General features: G+C 42.1%; 1 pseudogene; it reads right to left on the reverse strand.

Moving 5' to 3' along the window:
* Positions 1 to 19392: 19392 nt before the first annotated feature.
* On the reverse strand, positions 19393 to 19887 carry LOC107650286 (peptidyl-prolyl cis-trans isomerase A-like; annotated as a pseudogene).
* Positions 19888 to 20219: the final 332 nt, after the last annotated feature.

Here is a 20219-nt window from a genome sequence, read left to right on the forward strand (position 1 = left end):
GGCTCAGTGGATAGAGCTGGGCCTGAAGTCAGAAAAACTTGAGTTCAAATATGACCGCATTGGACACTTACTAATTGCATTATCCTGGCCAAGTCACTTTACCTCTGTCTGCCTCGGGTTTCTCAACTTTAAATTGGGGGGGGGGTGTAATAATGGCACCTATCTCCCAGGGTTGTTATGAAGATTAAATGAGATAATATTTGTAAAGTGCTTGGCACATTGCCTGACACATGATAGGAGCTTAATAAGTGCCTAACTCCTTCCTTAAATTAAGTGGTAAGATACCCAATCCATCATTCCTGGTAGGCTTTCAAGTAATTGGAAACTGTCGTGACATTCTAGAGGAAGAGGATTTGGCTAGGCTGAGCTAACCTGGTCACTCCCTACCGGTCATTGGAGAGCTTACACTGCATGTGATGTTTCAAGCAAACCTCGAGGAAGAGCTGCTAGAGGAGAGGTATTTAAGATTTGAACCCAGTTCTTGTAACCTCTCATCCATTGCTCCTTGCACTCTGTCTTCTTGTGTCCTGGGCATGCAAAAGCAACTAGGTGCATTATTGTGAGTTAAAAGCAAACTGGGAACAGGCTAATGCCACTGTTTTGAATGGTAGTCAAGGTTTATCAAAGGTATTTAATTTTAGCACTGAAGAGCAGAAAACGTGGTTTAAAAATAAACTAGCTCTTGAGAACAAAGGCAGCTGAGACTTGGGGAATCTCAAGCAGAGGCACAAGTTTCCCAGTTGGACAGGAGATCCCAGGAGTGGGGAGGAAGTATGTGCATGTTGTCATTTAACAATTGTTAGGTATGTTCAGTCTGTCAACAATTACTGATGGCCTGCTGCATCCTGAGCCCTGTGCCAGGCGTCCTGGGGAAATGCCAGGAAGGCAGTGGGCACCTCAGCAAAGGGTACTGGACTTGGCAGCTCTGTTGCTAACTTGGTAAGTCACTTCTTCACTCTGGGTCTCTGTTGCTCCATCCACTCAGTGGATGATTTCTTGAGTTCCTTGCCACTTATTATATATGACCTTGGTCAAGTCATTTAACTTCTCTAACCCTTAGTTTCCTTTTCTGTAAATTGAGGTGGTTGAACTGGCTGATAGTCATTTTCAATTCTAAGGGCCTTCCCAGCTCTGAAAAATCTATTTTCTAAGGTCTCCCCAGGCTCTGACATTCCATGTTCTAAGGCCCTTCCCAATGCTGCCATTCTTTGTTCTAAGGATCTTTTCCTGCACTGACATCCTCTGCTCTAAGGTCCCTTCATGAACTGACAGTCTTGTAATACGTGGACAGTCTAGCAGCCAGGGAAGAACAAGGAGGTATCTTCAGATCAGAAGCAAGGTGAAAAAGGTAGCTAAATCTCATGAGACAACTGGATTTCCATTTGGGGTTGGTTTTTGTTTGCTTCTGTATGCTCCCATCCTGCCTGCTAAATCTCAGCATGGGCACAGAGAGCCTAGTGGCTAAGGAGATACAGAGAAATATCTAGAGAACATGACTAAGAAGAAACCAGGGACAAGGGGGCACGGTCTAGATCTATTTATCTCATTGGGTTTCTGCTTTGGGATTGGCTTCCCTGAGCTTCTGGCTGGGCTAGAAGGCAGGCATGGGCTGTCAGTTAAAGGCATCCGGGAAGACGGCTCAGTCCTGTTGCCAGAGAAGGTGGCAAAAACCACTCTAAATAATTTAAGCCTCACTCAGGACTCTCAGATCCTGCCCAGTGACTGAGCATTTCATGGCATAAACAGTACTATGTTTGGTCACTGCAGTGACCACAGCTGTCAGTGAATGAGAAGGCTTAGCCACGGGCTGGATTTGGGGTCAAAGGACCTGGGTTTGAATCCTGCCTGGCTCAGATAATTACAGTTTATATGACCTTAGGCAAATTGCTTAACCTCTAGGACTTGGTGTTTTCTTTTCTTTTTTTTTTAAGTGAGGATTTTAAAAAATTATTTTCTCCATGTATAAGCATTCATTTTTTCTCCGTCCCACTTCATTCTTCTACTGGGAAAAAAGAAAAACAAACTCCTTATATTACATATCCATGTCCAGGCAAAAGAAATTTCCATCTTGACTGTCCAAAACCAGTGGTTCTTTCTCTGTATTCTCCTGGAATGAAGACTGATCGTTGCTTTGATCAATGTTCTTTCTGAGAGTGTTGGACTACATAGCCATAAAGGCCCCTTCGGGTTCTAAATTTTGGGACCTATGAAAGGATCCAACCAGAAGGAAGCTAGAAAGCACTGTGAAGGATTACCAAGTCCTGGGCCCAACGCCGAAGCCCTTGGGAGCACGGGTGGTGTTTTTATCATCACTGCCAATCGAAGGGAGGGATTCAGAAGAGAGAGACTGATTTGGGAAGTGAATAAAGTAGTGATATCCAGTGATACTGTGTACCTGTCTAGGGCTCATTAAAACACATATGCATGGAGTCTCATCAGTATAGTCCAAGAACGGGAGAGGTCCACTCTCTAATTGAGTGGATGGGACAATGCTAATTGATGCCATTGAACAGGATGAGCAACTCAACGTAGACTTTGCTTTTATGCTCTTAGGATTGGGTAGGCTAGAATAGAAAAAAAAACATGTTTAGCAAGGAGTAAAGACTCAAGCTAATCGAGGAAGTGGCATGGCACCTGGGTGCCCTCCACACATTCCTGTCATAAAGGCCACATGAACCTCATCCTTGGGAAATGAAAGACCTAATAGATGTGACTATTGATGATCTCTGAAAAGACCTAGAAAATGGGAAGGGGGGTTGCAGACTTGGAGAAGGACAGAACCAAAGGTTACAGGCAAGGATGGTAGAGAAGTGGCTGTCTAGTTGACGTGAAGAACAACTATCTTGACGTTGAGAGTGGTGTCAAAGTGAATTGGGATATCTCTATATATAATGGGCTCCACTCCCTTGGAGGGCTTTTAGCTGAAGTTGGATATCAATATGTTGTAGAGAGGACACTTACTCAGGTATAGATTGGCCTAAGTGTTTTCCAGGTAGAGTCTGTTATTCTGTGATCTATGTTTTAAGGTCCCTCCCAGCTCTGGCATTCTCTGTTCTTAGGTTCCTCCTAGTTTTGATGTTCTCTGTTCTGAATTCCATCCCAGCTTGAAAACTCTAGGTTTTATTTCATAAAGTCCCTTCTAGCTCTCAATCCTGTAACCTATGAATTTATGGCCTCTATGACTATTAGCCTCCATGGCTAATGGACCAAATTCATTCTAGAAACTAGAGACTTGTCCATCTCTTATGTCCTCTCTTCAGACTGTCCAGTCCTCTGCCCCATTGGTGTGGTGGATCAGCCACTGGACTTCAAGTCCTGCCTTAATAGCTGTGTGACCTTGGGCAAGTTCCTTCTTTCTGGGCCTCTGTTTCCTTCTCTGTAGAATAAAGGAGTTAATGGCCTCAATGATGTCCCTTCCAGCTCTAGATCCAGGATCCTCTGAAGCCTCATTTTATGGAGAACATGGAAAGTCTGGCATCTGTGAAGCCCAGAACAGAAGAGGAGGCAGGAAGGACAGTCTAATGGGAGGTGGGTGGAGGTAGATATGGGGGCAGGGTGGACTGAGAGGATTTTGTGTCCACTTCAAGTCCACCATTTTAGCTGTGTTCTGTTACTATAACTATGGGTCTGTAGGTGAAGAGAGAAGGAATATAAGATGACGGAGGTCTTTTAACCACTTTCATCATTCCAAAGCAAAGTATTTCAAATCTACTGATACTGATGAAGCCCCTTCTGTGATCAAAGCAGTGCTGGGCTCCAAAGATGCAACAAGCCAGAGCCTCAGTGAGTTTCCTGTCTAAAAGGGACAATAAAACACACCAATAATGAGTACTAGGGGAAATAAATGTATGACTTAGAAAATATCACTAGAAATCATGTGAAGAAGAGGTTATGTCCAGCTAGGCAGATCAAAAGAGGAGAATATGCTCATAAATACAGAGCTGGAAGGGCCCTCCAAGGTTTCAGCCCCCTCCTTTTGCAGAGGAGGAAACTAAGGCCCTGGGAAGGGAAGGGACTTGCCTATGGTCACACATAGGATCCTAGGTTTAGAGCTGGAGGTAACCAGAGAAGGAAAGCTGAGATCCAAGACCAAACAAAGCTTTATGGAGGGATAAGCCCCTGAGGTTGTCCTCAATGATGGGGAGGAACTTTGGTAAGTGGGGGAAGGGAAGAGGGTAGAATCTATGGTGGGCAAGGGGGAATTGTGTGAGCAAAACCATGGAAACTAGTAGTGGTTAGGGCATGAACTGGAGATGGAGAATGGTTTGGCTAGAATGTTGAGTATGTGGGGGAGAGGGCAGAATTTTGGGAGATGCGGCTATTTAAGAAGTTGGAGCCGTATCATGGACTTGGGAGATTTAGCCTCTTTGAAACATTGAGCCTAGGGAGCAAACATGGTTAATTGTTCTAATTCTAGTTATTTGGGGTGGTCAGCTGATTCCTGGGGTCCGTGATTACATGGATTAACACATCAAAACAACTGGTTTATTTATTGGGAAAAAGGAGTCAAAGCAGTGGTTTGATTGAATCGACCAGACAACTAAAAGTTATCTATCAAGAAATGCCACCTTCCAAATGGATGGCAACACATGATAAATCATCTTGAGCGTATATATTGTTGTTGTTGCTGGTAGTACAGCATACTTTTATAACTCAGCCGAATTGGCTCTTGACTCATATTGAGCAAGCAATCTCCTGGTGCCGTGACAAGTGTCGAGAAGGGCTGCCTTCAGAATTGTCACACCTTATAGGCCAAGGCAAATGGAAGCCAGCCATCCTAAAAGAAGATCCATCTGAGAGTGGATGAGGAGCCTCTTTCCATGTGACAGCAGGCAGCTGGATAGAAATGGGAAAATGCAGTCAAGCATCCCCATCTCCCAGATCTGCCCCTGTCAAAGTTGCCAGATGACTGACTGCATTTTCCAGGTTGCAGCTAGCTGGACCTTTGCTGCCGCCATTCAAGAACCATCCAAGCTGCAGCCCGGGGTGGTGGGGGGAGGCAATGTCTTGGGCAAAGGCACTGCCTTATTATTATTTGAGTGACTTCTCAAGTCTGGCTTTCTGCACACAGATATGACCAAGCAGAGCCCGATGTGGCAATGACATAAACTAAACAATGAGAATTAAATTAATGGAGGCAAGAACCTGATTACAAAGATACGCTGAAGCATATGCTTGGTTGATTCCATTTCTAATTTGTCTGTACTAAGTTTCAGCAGTAAACAATTTTTTAAAACAAACAGAGCTTAATATCTCCGTGTTCATGGATTCCTTCTCTCCTTGGCAGGACGACCTTGGAGTTATACTCACTGTCCATCCCAGAGAATTATCCCATTTGAGTATGTTAATATTTTTATAGCAGAAAAGACATTAAAGAAAGGATCTTGTTCAAGATTAGAGATCAGATTTAAAGCTGGAAAGGAACTGAGAGAACATCTGGTCTAACTCCCTTGTGTTATGGAGGAAGCAGATGAAGCCCAGAGAGAAGAATGGGTTTGTCCAAATTCACACTGCTAATTTGACTACAGAACCAGGATTTGAACCCAAGTCTTTGGCTTCCAAATCCAGTGCCTTTCCAGGCTAGTGTAGCATGAGTGAGCACTTCTAACCAGGCTTCTTTTCTGAAAATTGCCAAGATGCTCAGACTGAATCTCCTCACCACAGGAAGTTTGAAGAGAGGCAAATTCAGTGCCCAAATGGGTTTCTCCGAGCTTTCTAGTAGAATTGACCACCTACTTTCATTTTGTGGAGCTAAGGCTATAGAAAGAAAGCCAGGTCTTCATTGAATGCAGTCAAACCTCTGCTACTCAGAATGTTCAGGGAAGAGAGGGTCCTAATTAATGGAGTTTTCTGGGTAAAAACAACATCCTCTGAGATATTTAGTGATCTAGAACTTGAGCTTAGCCATCATGAAACCCAACATTTTTAGAGGAGAAACCTAAGGCCCAGAGAGGAGAAAGAACTTGCTCCGGGTCTCCCAGGGAGTAAATAGAAAAGTTAGGGAGGCAAGTGAAGGTTACATCAAAGCCTCTTCTCTTTCTTTGTTATTGGCAGTCTTTTCACAAATACCTCTATCTACTTCCCCGCGTTAGTAAGTAAAGTCTGACTTTTTCTTACCTGGGGATCCCGAGGGCCTTGGGGTCATCACTCTGACCATCCATCATTGCTGAGCAGGTCTGTGGTTAGAGACGAGAAAGGTCCCCCACACTGGGATGAGTGTTTACTGGGCCAAGGAATCGGTTATACGTTATTGTGCTGTTTGCTCATGTTTTTGACTCAGTTCTTGACCTGAGCTTATTTTCTTATGATTGAATTCATGGAGATGGATGGGGAAACATAATAATAATAAAAATGGATTTCTATGGTCCCATAAGGCTTATAAAGCACTGTGAGACATAGCCTTTTTTTCCTCCATCCTAACCCTTTGAGGAAGACGCAGCAGGCATTATCCTCATTGTACAGATCAGGAAATTGAGACCTTAGCCTTCCACAAAATTAAGTTATCAAGCACACACTATGTACAGGGGCTTAAAAACAACAGGCAAGCAAGCTTTTGTCGTTAAGGATGTTGGTTGCACTGGGAGAAACCATACATGCGCAGAGAATATAACAGCACACGAGGCACTAACAGTTGTGGCTATTGGGAAGGGCTTCATTTGGACAGTAGGACTTGAGCCTTGAATGGAATGAATAATCCCAAGAGATAGAGTTGAGCAGAGAGAATGTCCCGGGCGCTGAATGTTCTAAGCATTTTGGGCAAAGTAAGAGAGCATTTGGCAGGGGAGGGAGGCTCACTTAATTGCTATGAAGCTATCGGTAAGGCCAAAGGGACAGGCTCATTCTCAGTCTGAAAGCAGAAGGTAGAGCTCAGGAATTCTAGTGGAGCAGTGGCAGGGGATGTCTAGTGGGTTCCCATAGGAGTACTTTCTGGGTCCTAACCAGGAAGGCTGCTCTGAAGGGTCCATGGCTGTTGCTGCCTTAATGGCTTCCTGAGGACTCTGGCTTTCATGGCTGTTGTTGAAAGTGTATACTTATGACCTTTTGGTCATGATAGCTCATGCTCTTTCCATTTTTCCTATGCTTTATCATCACAAAGCACTTTCCTGTCAGGATCTTATTTGATTCTCCAAGCAATTCTGTGAGGTAGGTAGGCCAAAGATTAGGAACTGCCTTTCCCCACTGAGGAAACCAAGGCTCAGACAAGCAAAACAATTTCCTTTGGTCACACAGGTATTAAGCTATAGAAATAGGACTTGCATATTCCACTCCCCCTACTAAGGCCTTTACCCCATTACCCTCAGTGGAATGGGTACAGTCAGAGACTGGTACCCTGAGCTTCTAACCCATTGCTTGGCACATGGGGAGGACTTCATAGATGCTTGTTGATTCCTGGGTTCAAATCTAGTACTCTTTCTACACCATGCTGCCTACACCTAGGAAATGTTTATCATAAAATCATAATGTCCCTTCCAGGCCCACATTAATGACCCCATGATCCTCTGTTCTTGGAGGGACTTCATGGATATTCTAGCCCAATAACTTCATTTTATAGATGATAAAAGAATCCCAGAAGGGGGTGGCAAGGATCCTTGCCTAAGGTCGCATAAGTTGGTGGAGTGGAAGAGCTTGAACTAGATGAGGTGATATCTGGTAGACTATCCTTAGACCTGTGTTGGCAAACCCATGGTATGCATGCTCCCATGTGCCAGAGGGGGATGCCTGAGGACAATGTTCACATGTCCCACCCCTCTGCCCAGGAGCCCAATGTAAGCACTTCCTTCCTCTCCTGTGTGGGATAATATGGAGCGGAGGATGCTCACAGGTGACTTGAGGATTCAGTTTGGGCATGAGATCTCTAAAAGGTTCACCAATACTGCCTTAGACCATCCTAATGACTGGCACTCTTCCCACCACACTTCCTGTGACTAGCAGGGCCCCTAACTAGGGAGCTGAATCCCCTACATTGAGTTTCCTTAGAGAAACTCAGGCCTGCAATATACAATTTCTCCCCATCTGATGTTCAAAGCTTAGACCAAATCTTCCACAGGAAGCTAGAAAATGATAAATATCCTAGTTTCCCCATCCAAGTCCCAGATGCCTAGTCCATCAAATGGGGAGCGACTGAATACTCTTCAACTAGAGAATGAAACCCTATTACCAGAGCCAGATGAATGGTATAATATCCGAGTGTAAAATAATTAAATCTTGCAGGCATCTTGGCTTCCCCTACATTAAAAAGACAGGTGTGCCAGTCCCATGTGCAGGAGGTGTGACGCCAGCACCCAGCCAATAAATGTAATATTTGGGAGCAAATTTGTGTCCTAGGCTTCTGTGCAGGTAATCATGTAGGCCCTGGCATCATTTACTGTCTCAATGTGTGTACCAGACTTTTCTCCATTTTGATCTATTTCTTCATTAACCGCCAGCACTGCAGAGGGCAAATGGAAGTTCTGAATCACTCCTAGGATGGTGGTGCAGAAGCCTTTCTGGAGATTTCCTGGCTAATGTAGAGTGAGAGGTAGGCCATGTCTTTGCAGGTTAGCTTGGGTTGGACCCACTAGCCTGCTACATGAGACCTTTGCTGAGGGTTCACACTCTAGGACCAAGAGGTTGGCAGAGATGCTATGGAAATATATTTGACAGCAGGCTATGTGTGATAGGAGAGAGGGAGGGTGATTAGGGAATTTCAAAGTGCTTTGCAAACTACTTCATACATACCACACATTACTATTATTGTTGCTGAAAGTATTACTAGGCAATATGGCAGTAGCTAAAGCACTGGACTTAGAGTCAGGAAGATCTAGGTTAAAGTCCTGCCTAGAACACTTATTACTTGTGTGACTTTGATTAAGTTACTTAATCTCTTTGTTGCTCAGTTTCTTTATTTGTTAAATCAATCAACAATTTAATTAAAGACCAACTATCCAACTATATGGCAGGTATTTTATTCTGGGTATACAAAAATGAGATAGTTCTTACCCTTAAGGAGCTTATATTCATATGAGGAGAAAATAATTGGTAATACCAACACCTACCTCCTAGGAATATTGTAATGATCAATCTTAAAGCATCATATCAATGTGTTCAGTTATTTCTTAGTCATGAAGAATCTTTATGACCCCATTTGGAGGTTTCTAGAGTGCTTTGCCATTTCCTTTTAAAGCTTGTTTTACAGATGAGGAAATGGAGGCAAACATAGTGAAGCGACTTGCCCAAGGGTAACATAACAAAGAGACCAGATTTGAACTCCGGTCTTCCTGACTCCAAATCAGATGTTCTATTTATTGTGTCATCTAGCTGTCCCATATCAATGTGAACTATTATTAATAGCTTCTAGGTTGGTAGGGGCTATTATATCCATTTTATAAATGAAAAAACTGAAGTCTGAAGAGGGAAATTGATTTTTCAACATCACATAGCTAATAAGTGACCATGCTAGGTCTAGAACTTAAGTCTCCCAAGTACCAGATTAGAGCTCTTTTTATGACACCATGTTGCCTTTCTTTTTTAGTGCCCCTAGTGAATGACCAATGGAATCTCTTCCTTCAGACCTGGCTCATCTGATCTCCTCAGGGGCTTTTGTGAAACTTCAAGAAATGACTCTTTCTAATCATGGATGCTTAATAGCACTGCTCTGCTCAGGTTCTTATGATTTATCAGTGTCCTGGACCCACCCTTTCCTATCTGTTTAGCTTTCCAATCTCACCTGTCCCTCCTCAGTAACAATGGCCTAACAGCATAAATCAGACATTCTTGCAACCTTACTCTCCTTTGGAGGCAGCAAACTCATTCTCACCCTAAAGCCTCCTCTCTTCTGGAAATATAACTTTCTCTTCTCCTTTTTGCCTATCTCCCTATCCATTCTCCAACGTCCCACCTCCTCCAGAAAGCCTTATCTGCCCTTCCACAGTGAGATCCTATTCTGCAACACAAGGTATTGAGTTTGTAGCAAGGTCAAACTTGAGAGTGGGGTCTAGATCTACTCCTGACCAGCCCGAGGCTACTTTCAATTTGCCTAATTCTAATTTTTAAAGAATGATTTTCTTCCTTCACTTTTTGAACTTCCTTTTCCATTTGGTCAATCCTACTTTTCATGGAACTCTTTTTTTCATTGGGTTTTCATGCCTCATTTCCCAATTAACCAATTTTACTTTTTAAGCTGTTATTTTGTTTTTTATTATTTTTATTTCTTTCCCAGATTTTTTTTCCACATGTCTTATTTGATTTTTTGAGTTACTTTTTGAGCTCTTTCAATGCCTGAGACCAATTCCCATTTTTCTGTGAAGTTTTACATAGGGCTGCTTTGCTTTCACTGTTCCCTAATAAGTCTGTACCTTGCTCTTCTTTGTCTCCATAAGAATTTTCTATGGTCTGGTGTTTCTTTTGTTGTTTGTTCATTTTTCTGACTGGGTCTTTTTTCACTTTTACTTTTATCTTAAAGGTGGACTCTGTTTTCTGGTTAGAGAGGGCTCTCTCTTAAACTTCAGTTTTCCTCCCTGCTACCCTTAGCTCTAGTTCTGTTGGTTTTTGTTGTTGTTGTTGTTGTTGTTGCAAGTTTCCAAGGTGGTATGATGGCCTGTAGACTGGAAATTCTGAAAGATGCTTATTCATTTTCTTATAGGGACTGCTGATGGCTTGAAGGTCTTGGAGCATTGCGAGCTACTTTGCCCTGGGGTTAAGGGCTTCACCATAGACTTGAATGGGCCAAGTACCACGGACTTAGGGCTTCACTGCAGACTTGTGCCAGGGATTGGTACTTCAAGGGGTGGGCATGGTGAGTTCCGTCATTGGCATAGGCAGGGTCCCAGGGTCTCAAAGTTGGCTTGGGCTCAGGTTTGGGACCTGGCACAGTAGGTGGAAGGTAGACAGCTTTCACTCCTCTGTGTGTAGTTTTATTTCTGGCTCCCCTTATCCTGTGAAATAGATCCTTTTCTGCCTATCTTTCAAGTTGTTTTCTGCAGGAGAGTTATTTCACTCCATTCCCTTGTTGGTCCTGGGACTGCAGTATTCATTTTTAGACTCTATTTTAAGGTTGCTTTGAGAGGATTCTTGGAATGGTTCCAGCTTTCCCTGCTACTAAGTCGCCATCTTCTGAGGCTACTTTCATATCCTTAAGGGGTGGGACCCTTGCCTCCTCTAGGACAGGAGTTTGCAAGCTGGAGGGTGGAGTGGGAGGGTATCAACAACTCTTTAGGCTTCCAAGCTCTTGGCATAGTAGGTATTTGGCAAGAATTCCTTGCCTTGCCTCTCTTTCCATTCTCTTTCTGGAGCTTCAGCAAGTACTCTTGTCTTAACCCAATCAAAAATGGATAAAACCCATTCAGCACTACTCCACAAATATTGACTAAATGCCTACTATGTGCAGACTTTGGAATGAAAAGATGAAAACTGACAAAATAAGGGAGAGGAGGATGGAGTGAAAAAGATGGCCAGGCAAAGTAGCCTGGGAAATTTTTTTTTTTAAATATATTTTATTTGATCATTTCCAAGCATTATTCGTTAAAGACATAGATAATTTTCTTTTCCTCCCCCCCCCACCCCCCATAGCCAACGCGTAAGTCCACTGGGCATTAGATGTTTTCTTGATTTGAACCCATTGCTTTGTTGATAGTATTTGCATTAGAGTGTTCATTTAGAGTCCATCCTCTGTCATGTCCCCTCAACCTCTATATTCAGGCAGTTGCTTTTTCTCGGCGTTTCCACTCCCATAGTTTATCCTTTCCTTATGAATGGTGTTTTTTTCTCCTGGATCCTCTTCAAGTTGTTCAGGGACATTACACCGCCACTAATGGAGAAGTCCATTACGTTCGATTATACCACAGTGTATTAGTCTCTGTGTACAATGTTCTCCTGGTTCTGCTCCTCTCGCTCTGCATCACTTCCTGGAGGTTGTTCCAGTCTCCATGGAACTTCTCCACTTTATTATTCCTTTTAGCACAATAGTATTCCATCACCAACATATACCACAGTTTGTTCAGCCATTCCCCAATTGATGGGCATCCCCTCGTTTTCCAGTTTTGGGCCACCACAAAGAGCGCAGCTATGAATATTTTTGTACAGGTCTTTGTGTCCATTATCTCTTTGGGGTACAGACCCAGCAGTGCTATGGCTGGGTCAAAGGGTAGATATTCTTTTGTTGCTCTTTGGGCATAGTTCCAAATTGCCCTCCAGAATGGTTGGATCATTTCACAGCTCCACCAGCAATGAATTAATGTCCCTATTTTGCCACATCCCCTCCAGCATTCATTACTTTCCTTTGCTGTTATGTTAGCCAATCTGCTAGGTGTGAGGTGATACCTCAGAGTTGTTTTGATTTGCATCTCTCTGATTATAAGAGATGTAGAACACTTCTTCATGTGCTTGTTAATAGTTTTGATTTCTTTATCTGAGAACTGCCTATCCATTTCCCTTGCCCATTTATCAATTGGAGAATGGCTTGATTTTTTGTACAATTGATTTAGCTCATTATAAATATGAGTAATTAAACCTTTGTCAGAGGTTTCTATGAAGATTTTTTCCCAATTTGTTGTTTCCCTTCTGATTTTAGTTACATTGGTTTTGCTTGTACAAAAGCTTTTTAGTTTGATGTAGTCAAAATTATTTATTTTACATTTTGTGATTCTTTCTATATCTTGCTTGGTTTTAAAGCCTTTCCCCTCCCAAAGGTCTGACATGTATACTATTTTATGTTTACCCAATTTACTTATGGTTTCCTTCTTTATGTTTAAGTCACTCACCCATTTTGAATTTATCTTGGTGTAGGGTGTGAGGTGTTGATCTATTCCTAGTCTCTCCCACACTGTCTTCCAATTTTCCCAGCAGTTTTTATCGAATAGTGGATTTTTGTCCCAAAAGCTGGGATCTTTGGGTTTATCGTATACTGTCTTGCTGAGGTCGCTTTCCCCCAGTCTATTCCACTGATCTTCCTTTCTGTTTCTTAGCCAGTACCAAATTGTTTTGATGATTGCTGCTTTGTAATATAGTTTTAGGTCAGGGACTGCAAGGCCCCCATCATGTGTGTTTTTTTTCATTATTTCCCTGGATATCCTTGATCTTTTGTTCTTCCAAATGAACTTTGTTATAGTTTTTTCTAAATCAGTGAAGAAGTATTTTGGTAGTTCAATGGGTATGGCACTAAATAGATAAATAAGTTTGGGTAGGATGGTCATTTTTATTATATTGGCTCGTCCTATCCATGAGCAGTTAATGTTTTTCCATTTGTTCAAGTCTAGTTTTAGTTGTGTGGCGAGTGTTTTGTAGTTGTGTTCATATAGTTCCTGTGTTTGTCTTGGGAGATAGATTCCTAGGTATTTTATTTTGTCTAAGGTGATTTTGAATGGGATTTCTCTTTCTAGTTCTTGCTGCTGAGCTGTGTTAGAGATATATAGAAAAGCTGATGATTTATGTGGGTTTATTTTGTATCCTGCAACTTTGCTAAAGTTGTTGATTATTTCAATTAGCTTTTTGGTTGAATCTCTAGGATTCTTTAAGTAGACCATCATGTCATCCGCAAAGAGTGATAACTTGGTCTCCTCCTTGCCTATTTTGATGCCTTCAATTCCTTTATCTTCTCTAATTGCTACTGCTAGTGTTTCTAGTACAATGTCAAATAGTAGAGGTGATAATGGGCATCCTTGTTTCACTCCTGATCTTATTGGGAATGCATCTAGTTTATCCCCATTGCAGATGATATTAGCTGTTGGTTTTAGATATATACTGTTTATTATTTTTAGGAATGACCCTTCTATTCCTATGCTTTCTAGTGTTTTTAATAGGAATGGGTGTTGTATTTTATCAAAGGCTTTTTCTGCATCTATTGAGATAATCATGTGGTTCTTGCTAGTTTGCTTGTTGATGTGGTCAATTATGTGGATGGTTTTCCTAATGTTGAACCAGCCCTGCATCCCTGGTATGAATCCTACTTGATCATGGTGAATGATCCTTCTGATCACTTGCTGGAGTCTTTTTGCTAGTATCCTATTTAAGATTTTTGCATCTATATTCATTAGGGAGATTGGCCTATAGTTTTCTTTCTCTGTTTTTGACCTGCCTGGTTTTGGAATCAGTACCATGTTTGTGTCGTAAAAGGAGTTTGGTAGAACTCCCTCTTTGCTTATTATGTCAAATAGTTTGTGTAGTATTGGGATTAACTGTTCTCTGAATGTTTGATAGAATTCACAGGTGAATCCATCAGGCCCTGGGGATTTTTTCTTTGGAAGTTCTTTGATGGCTTGTTGGATTTCAATTTCTGATATGGGATTATTTAGGAATTCTATTTCCTCTTCTGTTAGTCTAGGCAGTTTGTATTTTTGTATATATTCATCCATTTCTCCTAAATTGGTGTATTTATTGCCATATAATTGGGCAAAGTAATTTCTAATGATTGCCTTAATTTCCTCTTCATCAGAGGTGCTGTCCCCCTTTTCATCTTTAATGCTGTGAATTTGCTTTTCTTCCTTCCTTTTTTTAATTAGATTGACCAGTACCTTGTCTATTTTGTTTGTTTTTTCAAAGTACCAGCTTCTTGTCTCATTTATTAAATCAATAGTTCTATCACTTTCGATTTTATTAATTTCTCCCTTAATTTTTAGGATTTCTAATTTGGTTTTCTGCTGGGGGTTTTTAATTTGATCGCTTTCCAGTTTTTTCATTTGCATTTCCAATTGATTGATCTCTGCTCTCCCTTGTTTGTTAATATAAGCATTCAGGGATATGAATTTACCTCTGATTACTGCTTTGGCTGCATCCCAAAAGGTTTGAAAGGATGTTTCGCCATTGTCATTTTCCTCGATGAAATTATTAATTGTTTCTATGATTTCTTCTTTAACTAAACGGTTTTGGAGTATCATATTGTTTAATTTCCAATTGGTTTTAGATTTGGTTTTCCATGTACCATTACTAATCATTATTTTTATTGCCTTGTGATCTGAGAAGGCTGCATTCATTATTTCTGCTTTTTGCATTTGTGTGCTATGTTTCTGTGACCTAATGTATGGTCAATTTTTGTGAATGTGCCATGTGGTGCTGAGAAGAAGGTGTATTCCTCTTTATCCCTATTTATTTTTCTCCATATGTCTATTAATTCTAATTTTTCTAAGATTTCATTCACTTCTTTTACCTCTTTCTTATTTATTTTTTGATTTGATTTATCTAAATTTGATAATGGTTGGTTTAAGTCTCCCACTAGTATGGTTTTATTGTCTATTTCTTCCTTCAATTCTCCTAGTTTCTCCATTAGAAATTTGGGTGCTATATTATTTGGTGCATACATATTGATTAATGATATTTCCTCATTGTCTATAGTCCCTTTTAACAAAATATAATTACCTTCCCTATCCCTTTTGATCAGGTCTATTTTTGCATTGGCTTTATCGGATATCATGATTACCACTCCTGCCTTCTTTCTATCAGTTGAAGCCCAGAAGGTCTTACTCCATCCTTTAATTCTGACCTTGTGGGTGTCAACCCGCCTCATGTGTGTTTCTTGAAGACAACATATGGTAGGGTTTTGGATTCTAATCCATTCTGCTATTCGTCTACGTTTTATGGGTGAGTTCATCCCATTCACGTTCAAAGTTATGATTGTCATTTGTGGACTCCCTGGCATTTTGATTGCCTTCCCTAATTCTAACCTATTCTTCTTCGGCTCTACCTTTTAGTCCAGTGATTTACTTTGAAACAGTCCCCCTTGTCCCCTCCCTTGATGTTTCCCTTTTTAGTCCCTCCCTTTTTGTTCCCTCCCCTTCCCCCCTCTCTTTCCCTCCCTTTTTGTTCTCCCTCTCCCCCTCCCCCCCTTGGTTTTCCCTTCTCCTTACCCTTGTTGGGTAAGATAGAATTCAAGATCCCAATGGATCTGGATGTTTTTCCCTCTCAGAGTTGATTTCCCTGAGATTGAGGTTTAAGTAAATCCCCCCCCCCTCTCTTCCTCTCCTTCTTATAGGAGTTTTCTTCCCCTCCCCTTCCCATATGAATCTTTGTGTGAGAATGATTATTCTATTTGGTCTTTCTTTACCCCCTATTTATACATTACATTTTCCCCACATATTAGTATACATAGGTTGATATAAATGTAGTCCTTATAGAAGAGAGTTTGAGTAAAAGAAGAAGATAACATTTTCCCCTTTCCTTAATATTTACCTTTTCAGGTATTCCTTGCTCTTTGATTTTCGGTATCAAACTTTCCACAGAGCTCTGGTCTTTTCTTTGCAAAAAGTTGGAAGTCTTCTATTTTGTTGAATGCCCATACTTTCCCTTGGAAGTATATAGTCAGTTTTGCTGGGTAGCTGATTCTTGGTTGGAGACCCAGCTCTCTTGCCTTTCTGAAGATCATGTTCCATGCCTTACGATCATTCAGAGTAGAACTTGCAAGGTCTTGTGTGACCCTGATTGGCATTCCTTTATATCTAAATTGTCTTTTTCTGGCTTCCTGTAGGATTTTTTCTTTTGTTTGATAGCTTTGGAATTTGGCAATTACATTCCTGGGAGTTGTCTTTTGGGGGTTTAGTGTAGAAGGTGTTCTGTGAGCTCTGTCAGTGGCTGTATTGCCCCCTTGTTCTAGAATCTCTGGGCAATTTTCTTTGATTATATCTTGTATCACCATGTCCAGTTTGGTGTTTATTTCTGGCTTTTCTGGGAGTCCAATTATTCTTAAATTATCCCTTCTCCCCCTATTTTCCAGATCTATCACCTTGTCGCTGAGATATTTTATGTTCTCTTCTAATTTCTTGGTATTTTGGCTTTGCTTTATTGATTCTTGCTCTTTTACACGATCGTTGTCTTCCAGCTGCCTGATTCTGGCCTTTAAAGCCTGGTTTTCTTTTACAGTTTGGTCAAACTGGTTTTGTAGATGCGTGAATTTCTTTTGCATTATTTCCAACTTTTCCTCCCAGAAGGCTTCCATCTTTTTGGTCATTTCTGATTCAAATTCTTCATAGGTTTGTGGAGAGTTTCCATTTCCTTTGGAAGGTTTTGGAGCATTTTCTTTTATATTATCTTCTATCTGCTCTGTATTTTGTATTTTGGCTCCATAGAATGTGTCCAAAGTCGCCCCTTTCTTCTTATTTTTCTTGGTATTTTGGGGCTTCTGTGCTTCTGTGGAGTTTTCCATCTCTGAATGTGGAGGATTGGCTTTTCTTGTCTCTGTCTGGTGTTCAGAGGCTTTAGTCCTGGGCAGATGGTTCTATGACTTTCCCTGGGTTAAACTGAATATGCCTCACTGGAACTGGAATGGAAGGGTCGGACCACGTTGCTTTCAGGAAGTTGCCTTCAGAATCGCTGGCCGTGAGGCTGTTTCCTCGGCCTGCGGGGGATGGGCTGCAGCTAACCCAAGCTCCGAGAGCAAGGACTTTCACTGAGACTTGGATAGCAGGATCCAGCCCGTGAGGCTGTCTTGCCCGCCCTGAGGGTTGCTGTTGTTTTGACCAGCTCTCTGCAGCGGAAGCCCCAGGCAGTAACTTTCACCGGGACTGTAGAAGGCCCTGAGGGTTCTGCTCTCTGAGCCCAGCCGGCAGGGCTGCGGCTTCCGGGAGCCTTGGACTCTGCGCTCCTACCCCTGAGGTCCGAGGGATCTCGGGTTCTGGCTTTTGAGGGGAGCCGTACCTTTTGAACCGGGTCCAGGTCCAGGAGGAGGGTTCCCAGGGTCTGTGCTGTTGATCGTTTTGAATTTCGGCGCCTTAGGAGCTTATAGTTTGAGATCGGTCGGGAAGGTTTTTCCGGAGATCTGAACTTGAGCTTTCTCTAAGCCGCCATCTTAACCGGAAGTCCCCTGGGAAAATTTAAGGACACTTTTAACTGGGGCTAGAGTTGGGGACAACCAAGACAGAGAAGCTTTGCTGGAAGGGTGGCACCTGATCTAGTAGGTAGAATGTGACAGTGGAAAGAGAGCAGAATTTGGAGTTATTAAACCTGAATTTTAATCCTGACTCTGCCACTCGGACAAGCCAAGTTGCATTCCTGGTCCTCAGCTTCCTATTTCCTAAAATGGGGGAAGCAATTGGGTCAGAAAATCTCTAAAGTTCCTTCTAACCAGGGATTCTTAATCTGGAATATGGGAACTTAAAATTTTTTTCAAGAACTGTATTTCAATATAATTGGTTTCCTTTGTAATTCTGTTTATTTTTTGTTTTATGTATTTGCATTTTTTATTTTGAGGAGAGATCCATAGACTTTACCAGATGGCCAACATGGTCCTAAACACATCATTGGTTAAGGATTCCTTGAATCTAGCTTAAGATGTAGGATCCCATATATGGCCTCATATAAGTCACTTCCCTTCTTTAGACCTCAGTTTCCTCCAGGAATGCCTCCTTGGCATGCTTTGGGGTGTTAAGTAACCTTTGTGTTAAATAAGGGTGTTGGACTAGATAACCTCTAAGGACCCTCCAAGTATGCTGTAATTTGGGTTTGCAAGTGAGAGAAATATTTATTTTAGCAAGCAGAGATGAAGATGGGAGACATCCTAAGAATGGAGGATTGACCTCTGTGAATTCAGAGGCTGGAGGCAGTTTGTCAAGTTTGGGAAACAGCTAGTAGTCCAATTTGGCTAGAACGATAATTTTGTGAAGGAGAAATAATATGACATACGTTTGGAAAGATAGGGTGGAACCAGATGGCTAAAGGCCTTAAACACTAGGAGGAGAAGTTTGTATTTTTCCTAGAGACAACAGAGACCCCCTGATGACAGCAAAATATATCCAGCCTAGCTTCAGATCTGTATGCTGTCTAATGATCAATGCCTGCACCTGCCCTGCCCACCCTGTTGAATTAGAAATACTCCCCTTGTTCTAGCATAGTGGAGATGGGTTACCTGTGGGCACAGGCCCTCAGAAACAAGCTGCAGACCCAGCCTGCTTTCCCCCCCAGCCCACTGTGTGTTTGGGTGTATTTGTAGAGTAGCCATGGCAAAGCAACAGCTGGCTTCCAAGGGAATGATGCCCTTCCAACCTGGGCAGCTTTTCCAGTGTGCACCGTTGCAGATCACAATCTGCAAAGATTGAAATATGAATCTGGCAGCAGAGCAGCTGAGGGTGGTGAGCTTATGCAACGTTGACAGCCTCTAGCTACATATCTCTGGAGCGCCAGGCTAAGCCCTTTGAAGATATTTCCATTTGCACAAGGATATAATGCTTGCTGCTATTTTTTTCCCACAGTTAGAGGTGAGGGGGCCAAGAGCGTGTACATAGAGAGGAGGGGAGGGGAGAGAGGCAGAGTTATTTTTGTAGCTTAGTTTTTATTTCATAATCATAAACTTAATTCTGTTGTCTAGCCAGACTCGTGGAAGGAAAAGGGAAATGAAATCTGGACAGAAGTGCAGCAAGTGAGAGCAGAAGGATTATAGGGTATAAGAGCAGGTGGAATTCAAGGGTACTTTCTCTCCAGCTACAGAGCAATGGTTTAGTGGTTAAGACAAAAAACAAAACCAAAAAATGCGACACAGTCAGCAACGGTGATCTTCTTGCTGGTCTTGCCATCCTGAAAAGTAATGCTCCATGACTTCCACAATGTTCATGTCTTCTTTCACTTGGCCAAAGAACACATGCCTGCCACCCACCCAATCAATCTTAGGAGTACAGATGAAAAACTGGGAGCCTTTTGGGTTGGGTCCAGCATTTGCCATGGACAAGATGCCAGGACCCCTATGCTTCAGGATGAAATTCTCATAAGTCAATTTCTCCCCATGGATGGACTTGCCACCAATGCCATTATGGCAAGTGAAGTCACCACCCTGGCCCATAAACCTAGGAATGATTCCGTGACAGCAGGATCCCTTGTAACCCAATCCTTTTCTCCAGTGCTCAGAGCACAGAAATTTTCTACTGTTTTTGGAAACTCATCTTCAAAGAGCTGGAAAGTAACCAGGCCCAGGGGCTTGTTATTGATGGCAGTACATGTTGGGGTAGGTCATGGCCACTGATAGCTGAGCTGGGTGTGACGGAGGCAGAAGTGGTGGGTCTTGGTGTTTGGAAGACCAAACAAAGATGAGGACTTCCAGTAAGAACAGGAAAAAAATGAAAAATGAAAGAGTAGCTTGAAGGTATAGTGTAATAGAGAGTCCCTGGAGCCAGAAAGAACTGTGTTTGAATTTCACCTCAGACCCTTGCTAGTTTTGTGACCTAAGGCAAGTCCCTTCCCTTTTCTGGGTCTCAGTTTCCTTCTCTGTACGATGAGGGGTTGGACTAAATATAGTCTCTACTAGGGGCAGCTGGGTGATTCAGTGGATA

Source organism: Monodelphis domestica, chromosome X (assembly GCF_027887165.1).
Source record: "Monodelphis domestica isolate mMonDom1 chromosome X, mMonDom1.pri, whole genome shotgun sequence".
NCBI classification, from domain to species: Eukaryota; Metazoa; Chordata; class Mammalia; order Didelphimorphia; family Didelphidae; genus Monodelphis; species Monodelphis domestica.